This window comes from Zeugodacus cucurbitae, chromosome 2 (genome assembly GCF_028554725.1).
Source record: "Zeugodacus cucurbitae isolate PBARC_wt_2022May chromosome 2, idZeuCucr1.2, whole genome shotgun sequence".
Lineage (NCBI taxonomy): Eukaryota > Metazoa > Arthropoda > Insecta > Diptera > Tephritidae > Zeugodacus > Zeugodacus cucurbitae.
This window is the reverse complement of record NC_071667.1, coordinates 25,886,503-25,902,882: the sequence shown is the minus strand read 5'-3', so window position 1 is coordinate 25,902,882 and position 16,380 is coordinate 25,886,503. Positions and strand designations below refer to the sequence as shown.

The 16,380-nt window shown below is 36.1% G+C and overlaps 2 protein-coding genes across 2 annotated transcripts in view; one reads left to right on the top strand and one right to left on the bottom strand.

Annotated features, from left to right (window-relative positions):
* LOC105213126 (ras-like protein family member 10B) overlaps window positions 1-4,657 on the bottom strand; it is a 124,588-nt gene extending 119,931 nt beyond the window's left edge. Inside the window, exon 1 of the mRNA XM_011185695.3 lies at window positions 3,418-4,657. The gene's annotated coding sequence lies outside the window, so the exon portion shown is untranslated. The remainder of the gene's footprint in view (window positions 1-3,417) is intronic.
* Window positions 1-16,380, top strand: part of Orco (odorant receptor coreceptor) — an 85,492-nt gene that overhangs the window by 40,582 nt on the left and 28,530 nt on the right. The window lies entirely within an intron of this gene.

Below are 16,380 nucleotides of genomic sequence, written 5' to 3'. Positions count from 1 at the left end.
ATTGCACTCATATGGCGGTGATGCGTAAAAATACTCCTCATGGTCAAGGTCGGAGCGTCAAAACTTTCAGTAAGGCTTTGTAAAAATATTTAAGAAAACAGGAAAAAGGCTGAATATGATGTTTCGTTATAGTTTCCCCCATCCAACTCTTATATTCCACATATTAGAATAATATCATATAAAACGGATGTAACCGAACATTTTATACTCTCGCAATTTATTGATGTAATTTTATAAAGATAACACAAGTCGACCCATATATTCGGTATAAAGTTCAATAGAATAACGAAAATCATCATAAATAGTATATGGGGTAATTCCTAAACCGATTTCACTCGTTTTCACCACCAAGATACAATGTATCGAAGACTATACGCTCACTTAATTTAATATTACTTATAAATAGGTATATGGGATCTGGGGGAAGTTATGACCCGATTTTTACCATTTCAGGTACAGAGAGAAACTGTTATAAGAAAAAAATTCAGAGGGAATGAATTACATAAAAATATCTGAGGGATTTACCTATATTTTCGGTGAAAAATTAACCTTAGGCACTAAGTTATTCATGTTCGATATCAGGGGCCTTGAAAAGTCATGGTCCGATTTTGACAATTTTTCCACAAGTGATGTCACAGCTCAAATACAGTATTTGTGTAAAGTTTTATTCCGCTAGCTTCATTGGTTCCTTATGAATACATTATAAAGTGAACGAATCAGATGGAATTCAAAATTGAGTTATATGGGAAGTAGATGTAGTTGTGAACCGATTTCGCCCATATACCACCCGTGTCATCAGGGTGTCAAGAAAATATTATATACCGAATTTCATTGAAATCGGTCGAATAGTTCTTGAGATATAGTTTTTAACCCATAAGTGGGCGACGCCACGTCCATTTTCCATTTCAGTGCAGCTTCCTTTTGCTATTTCTTATGTAAAATTTGGTGTTTGTTACGTTTTTCGTTAGTGAGTTAACGCACTTTTAGTAATTTTCAACCTAACCGTTGTATGGGAGGTGGGCGTGGTTATTATCCGAATTCTTTCATTTGTACTTACTTTGGACTGTATAAGGAAATTGCTAAAATAAACGACTGCAGAAAGTTTGGTTTATATAGCTTTATTGGTTTGCGAGTTATATACAAAAAACCTATTTGGGGGCGGGGTCACGCCCACTTTTCCAAAAAAAATGTGGTCCAAATGTGCCCCTCTCTAATGGGATCCTATGTTCCAAATTTCATTTTCATAACTTTAACTGCGTGGCAGTGGATCGATTTTCGCCCATTTTCGAAAGCAACCTCCTCAGGGTGCCAAGGAACATGTGTCCCAAGTTTCATTAAGATATCTTAATTTTTACTCAAGTTATCGCTTGCACGGACAGACGGACAGACGGACAGACATCCGGATTTCAAATCTACTCGTCATCCTGATCATTTATGTATATATAACCCCATATCTAACTCTTATATTTCTTGGTGACACAAACAACCGTTATGTGAACAAAACTATTATACTCTGTGCAACAGGTTGCGAGAGTATAAAAATCATGTAGGTACAAAGCAAATTATCACCAAATTTAATACAGTTATTTTACATTACAGCCATTATATTTAGAACACAAACTTATAATGTCTCCTCTAGTGAACAGTACAAAGATTGAAATAACGTTGGCTTATTCTTCTTTCCAAGCTTTCTTAGCCCAGATATAATGAGTTTGAACATTAGGTTAGGTTAGGTTAAGTTAAGGGGTAGATCTCCGCAAATGCAGAGAATCTCACAGAGACAGATTCGACTGTCCATTGTGATACCCAGAAAAACTCCTAACGATCTCCTAAGACCCTTATGTTGCTTATCATGCGCTTGGACTCAATAATAAAGTTCTTAAGTCGGCTAATGAATGTTTATTTACTTCTTGAAGCTAAGCGCAATATTAACAGCAACAACAACTTCGATAAATACGAATAAATTTGAATACACCAAATTGCTCCTGTATACTATCTTCTGTTGCTGACATATTAAAATAATAAAAACCAAATTCAAATGCTTTTTCCAATATATCTTTGAAAAATAGAAAAATTCGCTTCTTCACTTCAATTCGCTTCAGTTACGTATGCCGCTGTCAATTGTTTTGTTAGAAACGTCAGATAATGAAAACTTCTAGGGTGAGCTGTATAAAACGCAATTAATGAAGAATAAATGATTAACAAATCGAAAGTTACATTTGCATTAGGGTGAACTAAAAATGAATGGATAATTTTTAAACAAATATGTTTTTTACTTTCATATTGTAATCAGATTAATGTGTGATTGGCGTTGAACCGTTTAGCCGGTTATAGACGAATCGATGAGAACGCGCCACTCCTCTCTTTCCTTCGCAGTTCGGCGCCAGTTGGAGATTCCAAGTGTAATCAGGTCGCTCTCAACCTGGTCCCTCCAACGGAGTGGAGGCCTTCCCCTTCCTCGGCTTCCTCCGGCGGGTACTGCATCGAACACTTTCAGAGCTGGAGCACTTTCATCCATTCAGACAACATGACCTAGCCAGCGTAGCCGCTGTCATTTTATTCGCTGAACTATGTCAATGTCGTCGTATAACTCATACAGCTCATCGTTCCATCGTCTGCGGTATTCGCCGTTGCCAATGTTCTGAGGACCATAAATTCTGCGCAAAATTATCCTCTCGAAAACTCTGATGTTGACGTCGCCCAAGCTTCTGCACCGTAAAGCAGGACGGAAATAATGAGAGACTTGTAGAGTTTGATTTTGGTTCGTCGAAAGAGGATTTTACTTTTCAATTGCCTACTTAGTCCAAAGTAGCACCTGTTGGCAAGAGTGATTCTGCGCTGGATTTCGAGGCTGACATTGTTGGTGTTGTTGATACTGATTCCCAGGTATATGAAATTATCTACGACTTCGAAGTTAGGTCTGTCAACAGTGACGTGGGAGCCAAGACGCGAGTGCGCCGACTGTTTGCTTGATGACAGGAGATATTTCGTCTTGTCCTCATTCACCTCCAGAACCTTTCGCTTCGCCGCCTTATCCATGCGGGAAAAAGCAGAAAAAACGGCGCGGTTGTTGCATCCGATGATATCAATATCATCGGCGTACGCCAGCAGCTGTACACTCTTATAGAAGATTGTACCTTCCCTATTTAGCTCTGCAGCTCGTATAATTTTTTCCAGCATCAAGTTAAAGAAGTAATAATTAATTAATAATATTTTGGTATCAAGAGGAATGGTTTAGAAGTGCTGCACAGCATCCTCGTTTAGTCTGGATGTATTAAAATAATCAGAGAATTTGGGTTTACATATAAAGCCCGAAAAATAGCATTTTCGAGTCTTAAGTATCACCCTAATATACACACGCATTAGTGTAGAAAAATATCAACTGTTCACAAGTAAAGAATCATAAATCATACTAACCTTAGTATTTTCCCCATGCGATATCCTCTTAAGTGCTTCGTAGCCTCTTCTATGTAAAAGATTATTTCATCACTTATATTTAAATACACTAACACCCACACAAGTTTCCAGAATTTGCTGTCACTTTGCTGCGCTTGCAACAATTGCTTTTTTGCGGCTTAAGCCGAGTTGTTTTTACAACACCCGTGTCGTTGAACTCATCAATAAAACTTCAGGCGTTAACGAGCTCTACGTGGGAGCTGCCTTGAGGGAAACTTGCATATAATACCACAATGGAGGAAAAAGTCAATTAAGACAGAACGGAAAGTTAATAGTCAAAAAGGAACGAAGCACGAACCGAAACCGAAGTCGAAACCGAAGCCAAATATCGAACCGAATCTGGAACGCGCAACGTAGCTCCGAAGGCGTAGAAAGATTTTTTCTACAATTACTTAGTAGTACACTCCGCCACCCGCTGGCAATATACACATACACCTTTTTGTTGTTGTAATTAAGCAATAAAGTTCATACGCGCTGAGTAACATGATAATTTTGGTGCTTGTTTAAGTAATATGAGAGTTTGATATTATACAAAAGGTCGAAAGGCCACGTCTACACACTCGCATAGACACGGTTAATAACTGTAACTAACGGTTTTTCGTGGCACAAGCGTTACCGTAATTATTTATACACAGTTATATTGTTGTTGTTTTTGTTTTTGTTTTTGTGGAATTCCGTTTGTAATTGATGCGTTGCTGGTGTTTTTTTGCCTGACAGCAATTGCCGTTATCACCCACACACTCGCAACCACGATATGAACTTCGTCGCTAGGAAATCAGTTGCTCATCTCAAGGCTTGGCAATTGTTGTAATTACAGCCGAACGCCCACAACCGCAACGTAGGTGCGAAATTGTTGCCGGAACTCAATGTGTTGCCTTCAGCTCGTGACCACTTGACTCGGCGAGGAAATGATGTGACGGCTGGTTGCGGTGGTGAAATCTGTTGTTGTTGCTTTAGGTGTGAAAAAAAACTTTTGTTCTTTATGTTGTTGTGGTTGTTGTGTTATTTTTTCATCTGAATATCTCTTTGCGTTATTCGTAGAATTCTACTCTGTGTCTAGTATATCTCTTGATTCCTTCACTTTTGTTGTAATCTTAATGAGAATTCAATTTAAAATTTATTTTCCATATGACTTTTCCAAACCCAATTTTCTATTTATAAATTCAAATATTTATTTTTATGAGAAATTTGAAATAACTGTTCTTTGAAGTAATTGCAATCAAGTTGCTTTCATTCATGCGTTGATTGGTTGTTGTGGTTAATGTTTTGTTTGTTGTTGTTACAGACGTTTTTGTTGTTATTGTTCTCATTGCTTTTGCTGTTATTATTGCTGTGATCGCTCGACTCAACACTCTCCTTACAGTTTTTGTGGTATACTGAGCTGACATTATTTGTACGTATGCGAATCCGGATTACGTTTATTTAACTTTAACTCACACTCTCTGAAACTGGTTCTCTTAGGTGTTCTGGTAACTCCTCTACAGATAAATTAGTTTATACAGAGCGAAAAGGCGCCCGTATCACTTATTGTCTCAGACTAAATCGAATCCAATATTTAACTCTTGAAACTTAATTGAATTAAACCTTACCTTTGAAAAAACAAGAACTGGCTGTTTCATCGAAGTTGAGATGAGATTTGCACAAGTTTAAAATAATATGGTGGCTTAATGTCCTAACTCTGCTCATAGCTGTTGCCTATTTATTACCATATTTTAACGGGCAGCTCTAAAACTGCCGAAAATTACTGAAATCTGAAGTAATTATTATAGCCAAAAGTACAAACTTTATTTCCAAATACGATCTATCACACTAAATGATAGGTTAACTATGAAATTGTGGATTTGTTGAAATGTTCTTTGTCGTAGTATGTGGTCTGAGTCGTTCATATTTGATATATCAATCATTTTATTTAAATTTCTCTAACCAGTCTTCAGCTGAGACCATCCTCAAACCTCCATTAATAAATATACGAGTAAATTTCGTAGTGATCGCTGGAGTATTACATGTTATTTTCGGAATATCTGACGTATACGTGAATCTCTATATTTCTATGAGAATATGAAATTTCAAGTGGCTTATTGTAATGATATCTAAGACTTTTTTTATGGAAGAAAACACCTGAATTTTCAATTATAACCAATTGCTATAGTTGTAATTGTAACAAAATAGAAAGAATAAACAGATAAATGCCAGGATCTAGTCCCACTTCTTCGCTATACATACATCGTTGTAACTAGGGACAGAAATAGTTGTAAAATTGCATTTACAAATATTTTAATTTTTTTCTTCATATTTTCAATAATTTTACTTATGTATTTACGTAGATATGTATAATTGCCTGCATAATAAATATTCCTTTACGGCCTATAAAGAATATGCTATAACTAACAACTGTTAGTGTTTTTATTGCATTTATATATGTTAAGTTTTTGGCGTAAGCACACAAAGGCTAATAATCGCTGCTCGATAAAAATTAATGTTTGCGTAAAAATTTAGCAGGACAAATGAATTATGCTACGTATACATATATGATTATATGCATATATGAACATGTACATATGTATTAAGATACTGGAAGAACAAGCCCGCGAAAGCGCTCAATTAAAACAGATAGACAAATAGAACACTTAAAAGTCACCACAATTGGAACACTGGGAATATCTGTAATAACCTTAATAATAACAGCAAGTATTGGGAAAGCAAAAAGAGTCACTGCTTCAATAATTTTCCGCGATTTCCACAGATGATATGACTCACTCACTGACACTTCAAACCATTTTTAATCAGTAATTAAAAGTACCGTTATCCCTAATTACGTAATTTTTCTTGCTTACAAACTTGCTTAGGACACTTTTAAGCGCGTACAATTTTGGTTACAATACCCTTTTTTCTGCAACGTACGCAACGCTCAGCTGCTCAATTCCGAAATTATCTAAGCGGCGTGAAACGCGCTTGTTGGTGATGTAATCAAGATTGTCAAAGTTAATGCGATTAAAATACTCGAAACATAAAAGAGATATCTGCTAAACGCCTACTTAACGGTAATTGTTTGGTCCTTCCCTTTTATTTACACCGCCTTACGTATTTTGTTTCATTAGCCTACTTTTGGGGTGGTTGCCTAAAAAGTTACTGCACGTGCCAAACCCAACGTTTATGCAGCAGATTTCTCACATTTTCTTTTATTCCGCAGAAATCTTTTCTTTATCTGCATGGTTGTTTGTGTGTGTTTTCGTGCTTTCTTAAGTGCGTTTTTGTTAGCTTGGTTAGCACATAAATTAAATTCCGTCAAAATGTTTCATCATTATGCGCGATTTATGTTTTCATTATGCGAGTTAAGACGCTCTGCCGCTCTGCCGCTCTGTCTAACCTTGCCTGGTGACCTATTTGCGTAAGAATTGTGCTTATCACGCTTTTGCACGAGTCGCATGCCTTTAACACCATCTCAAACATGCTGAGCATGTTGAAAATCTGTGTCGATTTTCTTTGCCTGACGGTATTTGTGTCAGTGTAAATTTGATGGTTTGTTGAAAACCGGTTGTCACGTGGTGTAATATGCATTCGTCGACAATTGCAAACACATAAATACGTACATACATATGTACATAAATTTATCGGTTTATTCGATCAAAATGACACTCGAATTAGAGCATTTGACTTGTCAAATATATGAATCGTCAATATGACGGTAAATTTATGGATTTGACAGCTGAGAGCGCAAGGGAGAACAAAGGATTCTATGCATTTTGGTTTGCTTTATTCCTTTTTGATAGACAAGTACAAACATTTGCAATTTGAATAGAAAATAGAAGACAAATATTTTTTAATTATTTAAAATTTTTAGTTAAGTTTGCATAACGCAGTTTCAATAAAAGATGTTGATAGCAGGATTGTGAACTTAACCTCAAATATTGAAGTTTAAATGAAGAATCAAAATATGAGACATAACGAGGAGAATCGAAAATATTTATTATTAGATATTAGATTTCATAATAGACATATCAGCCAATCTCCTTGAGAGGTCATCTGAAATAATATATTTAATTTCCATGAACTATCATTTCAACTAGTTGAAATTTTCATCAAATATTTGTAAGACGTTTTTGAGCAGCAGTCACATCTTGATAGAAAAACCTTCCAATTACAATTATATATTTTACAACGTAAAGCTTCTCCTATAAATTCAATACCCATCCATGTCTTCAAATTCGCACGGTTATCAGCTAAATCATTTTTACCGGGCTGGAATGTTCGAAATCGTAATATTTTTGAGCTAGACTATCTCGTTCTCGTTTCCGTCTTTTTCCGTTACCACGAAGAAGTCTGGTATTGGAAATCTCGTTGTTCTATGCCCATGTTGCAAACACCACGAACGCTTCATATTTTTCTGCTATCATGAGCAGACATTAAATTCAAGAAATCTGAATTATTAAATCTGTCAAATGTGACTGAAGGCTCAGTGTATCCAAAAGCAATTGATTCAGTGCGACCAAATTTATGTATGTAATTTTTGACAGATCAGTCTCTTGGCATAGCTAATGTTATAAGTTCGATTCGTTACTCACTAAAATATTATAAAATTAGTTAAAAATTATACTCCTTTAAGTTTTCTGTTGAAATAAAAAAAAACTAGTTCTCAAGTTAGGCGAACATATAATGATCGTACAGCAGAACAAACAATATGTAGCAAAAAATATATCAATTGTAATCGAAAAGACTAAACATTGGTTATGCAGGGTTAAATGATTTTAAAGAAAATTAATTTGAATTTTATAGTCCCTAACTACTTTTTGTTAGCATTGCCTTATAACTAATCTCTGAGAGATTTAAAACTGTGTATAACTCATTTTTGTCCAACAGTCAATGAAATATCATGAAATAAGATATATTAATTTTATATATGTACATATGTAGTTGGTATGATCAACAAAAAAGGGGAAATTTTAAATTGAAATTTCACGAGTTTAGAAAGTCCAATCGTAAAAAACAACATTTGGTATTATGAATCAATTCTTATAATCAAAACTAGTTCCTATAGAATATATTATAATAAAGTTGCTCATACCACATGTACTCCTTTCAAAAATTGGAAAATTATTGTATTTCAAAATTTTATAAAACAAAAATTCAGTTTATTTAGTTCTTTAGATATTATTGAATCTGAAGTTAATATTTAATGTGCTCTCACTTGTTTTTGAGAGTGACTACAAATTAATATAGAGCAATACGCGTCGTATACGTAACATTCAAATGCTATCCTTTTACATAAAAGTATCAAAACACAAAATTGTTGCGTCAAAAAATAATACCTCCAACTCGTGAAGGGTATATGGCTTGCGTGCCTTCCCATGTACATCATCAATTACGCGCGCTATTTGTTAGAATAGAATTTGAACCGAAAAGGTTAAACAGGACTCGCGTTGGCGTGACAGGATGTTAGGGATTAAGCAGCCACGCGCTCCGTTCCCCAGTATAACAACAATGCGCGTACACATTGCAAGCTGGTACAATTAAAATGCCCAGCTTGTTGTTGTTGGGAAACGCTGCCTGTGCATTGTTTGTGCGAGCACATGTGCCGGTACATTAAAGCAAAGTTTAAAAGCGTCTGAAATTGCGGTAATATATGCCAACACGAACGCCATGTGCTAGCGTCAACGCCAAATGACATTTTAAAATTCCGCCAATGCATAGAGGAGTAGTGCCAAAGTAAGAAAAAGGGCCAAAAAGCGAGGAAAAAGTGCGCACATAACTGTAAGAGAGCTGAGTGCTAAAACGCGCTGAATTGACGAGGCGTCGACCAAACAAGCTCGGCAGACTTGACGAGTTGCGTTTAATGTGACAACAGTTGCGGAGGATAATAATCGTCACTATCATCGTCGCCCATATTCCCCCTCTCTTACACCCCGCCCACGACATCGTCTCCGTTGCTGACATGACACTGTTTGCTAACGGTTGTTGTTAGCGCAGCAACTTCACTACCTCCTCCTCCGCTGCGTAGCGTCGACAACAATTGCTGGCGGCTTTCGGTTGAACGAGAGCGAGGGTGCGCGCGGGGGCGGGTGCGAAGTGGCGTGTTCCATTCACGCCTTGGCGTTGACGAAGGCGTCGCTGTTGATTGCTTTGCTGCTTGCTGCAATGGTGTTTGTGTTGGTGTTATTGTTTTTGTTTTTCATCTTATTGCGGTACGAGTATTACCGTCGTTAGAACGTTTACAGTTACAGCTATAAATGACAACAACAGCTACAACATTTAGCCACAGGCTGACGCGCTGCAGCGGTGACAACTTTGAGAAATGTCTGTCTATGTTTGTCAAATGTGCGGTTAAAAGCCTGCGAGTGCACACACACAGAGGCGCAAGCACTTATAAAAATAAACACGCGCACATTCATGACACGTATATATATACTCACATGTATATGCATGTAGCGCTTTCTCCACTCGTTCTGTTTGACTTTATATGCGACAATTTGTTGTTTGGTGCTTTTTAATGGTAAACAATAACAACAACATTAGCAACATGTTGTGCTAAATAGAAGAAACCGCTATGACAGAAACAACTGTATACAACCAAGTATATGATGGCTATATATTCTCGCATATCGGGACATGTCTGCGTTGCGGCGGAGGGGTAGGCAGTGAAATAACTTAGTGAGCGGCTTGTCAGCTGTATGCTAGCAAGCTGCAATAACTGGGTATGGGTAATGATTTCAAAGCCATCAACATAATGGCATTGTAAAAATGCTAATGTGTCCTATATATATGTAAATAAGCGGGAATTTCTTCAAGAAACAACTAAATTAGATATTAAGTGCTAATAAACTTATTCGATGGGATTTCCGATAGCTTCGAACTTTGTTATTGGTTCGCAGTTTATAAAGGATTAAAGTTTGAGTTCTATATTAGTTGGTACTTGGATTTAGTAGACCGGTTGTGTGCACAATCAGTTAAATGAAATAAACTCCAACTCCATTTAAATTTTTATTACTAGCTGCCTAATTTGAAATCAGAACTTGGAACAGAACATGCGCTAATGATTGTTCACAATGTCGTATACTCTCTTTACACTATAGGGCAAAATCGACTCTTTTTTATGTATTGGACCAAATAATTTTGTTTCCGGGAGATTGAGTCAGAAGTAAATAAAGTATGTTCTCCACTTTTCGAAGTTAGCCTCCAAAATTGAACTTTCGATTACTTTTCGATTGCATTATAGTACACTCGTATAAGCTACCAAAACGTGAACATTATGGGCATAATAAATTTCTTCTTTATTATTCAAATGGTGTACAACATTTTTCGATCAAGCTTATTTCACACTTGATATAAGCGGTCGAAGTTGAATCTTTGAGAAAAATTTATATATTTAAAAAAATACTGACACAATTTTTGAAAATGTATTATGATAAATATATGTCAAATATATATATAATTTTTCATGTAAGTGTCCTGGAAGCCTTACACCAAAATTAAATAAATAGGTATATCAGGAGAAAGGTTGCTTAATCACAGTCAGTACCATGCAAAATTTTTCAAAAATTGGACCAGTATTTTTCGTAATATAAAGTTTTCATTATTTTCGAACACCCAACTCTGACCCCTGATAACATCTGTCATAAAAGCTTGACAAGAACATTTTATATACCATTGAATTAAGAAGAAATGTAATTAATATAAATTTTTATTATCAGCCTTTTTTCGAACTTCGAAGATAAATATTTCTATTTTGAAGGCTAACTTTGAAAATCGAAGAATACACGTTTTTAATTATGATTTAATCTGCCGGGAAAATTAAGTTTAGTTCAGTATTCGAGTATTGTACAGTTTTATGGGCTTCCGACGAGTACATCCGAATACAATATCTGAAACAGCCCTTTTAGATAGGGCTTGTAGTTAGATATTATATAGATATTTTTTGTATATAGAGGCAAAACAACAGGTAACGTTAGGCTATACCCGCTAACCTCAATTCGTGACATTTTTTGAAATCACAGGTCCAAATTTTTATACTAGAAATTACTTTCTTCGGAACCCTTAAATTGTGCCGAGGCTATGGGAAGATTCTTCGAAGATTCAAAAACTCAGAACCTGTTCATGTATATTAGTATCTTCAAGGTGCTCTAAAGATGCAAAATTCTATAAGGATTCTATATTAGATCAGAAGCGATCATAGAGATCAGAGAAACAATTTTGGTGTGGAATATTGGTTTGGAAAGTAAGAATGATATTGATAGATTATAGATTACTATGTATGGTTTAATTATTCGGACGCTTTAATAATCAACAAACGACCTGTCTTAAATACTTCGAAAATTACCTTTTATTACAACAGAAATGTGTGAACTCTTTGGATTTAGGCCGTCTCCAAAACTTAAATTTGTTACCATTCTATCTCTTGGAGATATCAAATTTCATGTTGAAAATGGAGGTTAAGAATATTATTTCAAGCGAGTTGATAAGTTACAGAAAGTGCCATTTTTAGGCTTTTCTCTCTCAAATATTGATCATAGCAATTTCACAAGTTTACTTTCAAAATCTGTATTTTCAAAGTCGATGAGTATTCCTCAGAAATGGCTCAACCGATGGGTTCAAAATTTTAACCAAATCTTCCTTGATATATTCCCCAGGTAGAACCACGTTTTCGCTTTCCAACTACGTATAACTCCTTAAGTAAGATCTTGAGAACTGTTTTCATATTCTTATCATTATGTATGGTTTAGTTTTATTGACTTGGCGTATTCGAAGATGCATCAGAGGTTCACCACATGACGATGTAGCTGCTGGTAGTAATATAAAACATGAGAATCCTGGCATCTTCAGTAACCAACTTCGAAAAAAGTATTGCCACACATCTAAATAAACAACTGTTATATATTGATGGGATCGATGAATAAAATACACATAGTGACCATTTAAACCAACACAAACTCGAATCAAAGTTACCCCGTCGGTATCGGTATCTTGTTTTTTTATGAAATTCGAGAAAGTGATCAGAAAGGATCTCTGTAGACAATAACGAATTCTATGACTTTATTGAAAGTAATGTCAGCATTAGTTGTGATTACGATTCCAAATTCTTCTGAACTTCATATGGCGCAAGTAGGCAAATCTATTTTCTTTGTGAAAGCAGCGGGATAGTACCAACCAAATAGCAGAACCACTCCTTTCCTTCGAGTGCAGCTGCTAAAGTACTTACTTCTTTAGCTATCTAAAACCTCTTCTATAACCTAATATATTATCTACATTTATATTTTAGCAAATCACTCACAGTATTTCAACTTAGATAGAAGCGAACTCCCAACATTACGCCCACGTAATAGTTGAGTTTGCAGTTTCAAGTTTTTTTTGTTTACTCACTACCGTTGATACACTTTGCGCTTAAAAAATAATTGCTTTCAGTCTCAAAGTTGCCGTACCATTTTTTGTTATTGGCGCCAGAAGTTTTGGTCGCTCGTATTTTTGTTATTTTTGTAATAAACTTTTGAACTAAATATATATTTTCCGCTTTTTTGTGCAGCTCATTACAAAATCAAAAGCTCGTTAACCTTTTTCGTGTTCTACTGCATCAACTAGGCATAGCTAAGCCTTCATCTGGTATCCTAGAGATTTGAGAGTTCGCAGCGCGCCTTTCAGTGATTTTCTATTGCCTTGTTAGGTTTTAGATTATGTTCTTGTTCTTGTTGTCGTTTTTTGTATCTGTAATTTTGCCTCTAATTAAAATACCAGAACACGGCCAACAGAGCTGAGTCCGCATTTGGACCGCCACAGTGAGTTGCCATTACACGTGTAACACAAACACAAACACCAACAAAAATACTAACACCAAAAACAGCAGAAACCCAAACGCACACAAAACCACCAACAACCAAGCAAAGCACGCGATTTTTCTGCTTTTATTATTATGTAACTGTTTTCATTTGAAAGATGGAGGGAGAGAAGTAATTACATATATAGATATATATATATAAATATATATTCATACGAAGCAGTAATCACCTTTTATTATACAATTTGTTACTTTTTGTTTTTCATATTCCGTTTTATTTAAGTTCTCCTTTATTTCCTATTTTCTGCTCACTTCCTTTTTGAAATTCAAAATTCTTTCGTTCACTTCACTGTTTCGCACTGAACTACTCGTCGTTTTTCCGCAACTCTCTTTCAACTTCACTTCCGTTTATCGCACTTCACTCTTAACCCTTTCACTGCCACTCCACTTCACTGCGCCACAGTCGATTAAGTTCCGTTAGTTGCTGCTGTGTTCACTGAAAATGCACTTCAACTTGTGCAGCTTCAAGCAGCCTCCACCAAATCTGCGGTGCTTGCACCACAATCGAAGACAGTTTCAGTTTCAATTTGAATTCCAGTGCAGAGGTCCATACAAACGGCGGTGGTAACAACAGTATTCCGCTTTGCCAATTGCCCGGGATGCTGTCGCCACGATGGACCATTTTTAACTGTGTTCCCACGGTATTTCTGGCCGTGTTTTTGTGTTGCTGGAGCACCAACGGCAGGCATCGCTCTCAGCGGCGTAGCGTAACCGCTGCTGCCGCCAGCTCAGAAGTCAGCATCTAGAAACAGCTGAGCGCTACGAATATACACTCGTACCAATTGTCTTATACTGCTGCTGCTACTGCCTCTGCCGTTATAACGCCAGGACATTTGGGGAACACAGCACAGCGCTGCGTGAAGCAACACCCATAGTGGTGCGTTTGAGCTACCATCAGTGTCTGCGAGAGCACATTTGTACCAATAAAAGATTGGAAGTCATTGAGAGCGCCTCCTTAATTATGTGAGAGTAAAGTGTATTTGTAGTACAAATTCGTGCTGCCAGATTATTTGAATTTAGATCTGATATAATTTGAATTCAAATAAAAGTATTTTATAACATCATTTATTCCAACAAATCAATTTACAAATTACCAATCGATAGTCTATTAAAGATTTTCAAGCGTATTCCAAGTCATTTTCTATTGATTTTCAGTTCATCAAATGGTATATCCTGCAATATTTAGAGAAGCTTATCTAAAATTTCATTTTTAATCCAACTTTCTTGTAAACTTGAAAGCCGGAAAATTACGATAATTTCATTAATTTTCCTGAACCCAAAACTGTAATTAGATGATATTTCGAAAAAGTAGCTGTTGACCCAATGTGGAAATCTCAACTTCAGTGATTAATTTTTGGCTAGGTTAAGACTGAACCCCAAGATTGGACTGATAAAGCCAAGTCCTCTGTGAAGGCAGAATTTTCCTTAAAGTTTGATTTCATGTATAGATAAAGCGCCTAATAAATCCACTGAGGCCTTTTATTTCTATTTTCAGAGGAACGTGTTGAGACGATTCATCCAGTATATCTTTAATATTATCACAAGGACGTCGATTAGACGTGCTTGGATTTGAAGTGAATGAATTAAGCTTTAGTGCAGAATTTACTCAATCCTGCATTTTGAAATACCTCCATAAATGTTAGAAATATCATTTGAGTATAACATAATTTAGTTCTGTTATTGAGACTATTCAATTTTAAGTTCTATTTAAGTAATTCTTTTTCAATTTGAGTTAAAAATATCCAACGCCTTATTAATTAAAAAAAATAACAATATGGCATCATTCTACATTTCCAATGACAAACCATTTCACTTCCGCTCTGAGCGCAACTTCTACTGCGCAGGGTCAACACTTCTACACTTCTCAAAATGATTTCGAATTCGATTTGCCTGAATGTCCTGACTCGCGGCCAACTACGAAAAATAATAAAAACGAAGCAGGAGCAAAACGACCTCACAGCCGGCAGGACGTGCACTAAGCATCGAGAATTTGAACTTACCGTTACTATTTATGCTGCCATACAGCATTTCATTCTTACGTACAACAACTTAAGCCATGGGACATAGAACGTGGTTAAGAAAATCACGGTGTCCCATGAAGCGAACGAAGAAAAGGCAAAAGGCGGCGGATGTGAAGACGGCTAGTGGCTTAAGGAGTAGTTGGCTGGATAAAGAATGAAAAGGAAGTGCAAACTGTAGAGCCAAGAGGAGAAAATAAACTGTAAGGAAGTTGAGCAGTGACACAAAGTGCACGGTATGTTAATGCTAAGCGATGATAACAACAACAACATACATATGTATGTATATACCCACTTATATAACAGCTATAGCCAGCGGCTATATTGTGCGTCGGTAAAGGCAATAGGGAAGCGAGATTATGTTAATACGTTGTTGCTGCTGCTGTTGTAGGGAAATCCTTTACAAATACAGCAAGCAAGCAATGTTAGCCGAAATAGCGGTACTAAGGATGTACTATATATTTCTAAATATATGTATATATATATATATATGTATGTTAATACGTATATTCATATGTATGTACGTACAGTATACCCCTCCGGCTGGCATAAATTAACAATATGACACGCTGGTGTACTGGCATGGCGGACACTAAGAGATTATGGCCAATTCTAATAATCAACCTGACAGCACAACAGGGTGGAGCAGAGTTCAGCAATGACAGTATTCCACTACATTTATGTGTGCGTGTTTGCTATTGTTATAGCCGCACTTTAATATGTTTGTTCTTGTATTTTGTTGTTTTTATTAATATTGTTATTGTTATAACAGCCGAACACTTTTCTATGAGTAAAAATCCTAGTAATTTGTGTCTCCCTTTTCCTTATAAGGATGTTACTGGGCTTTAAACTTAGTCGATTTACCCTTGTACACAATCTTCCGTTGATAGATTAGACTATTTCACAAATTACCTTGCAACACAAAGTCAATAGATGAATGTAATCTTTCTAACATAAAACATTACTTTTTTATCTTCTTCCAATACACATTTATAAGTCTTTTATCTATAAACCTTCAGAAATATGAAGAGTTCACGTCTATAGAAACCGGAGAGGAAAAGGGATCGTATTTATTCCGCTACGCAT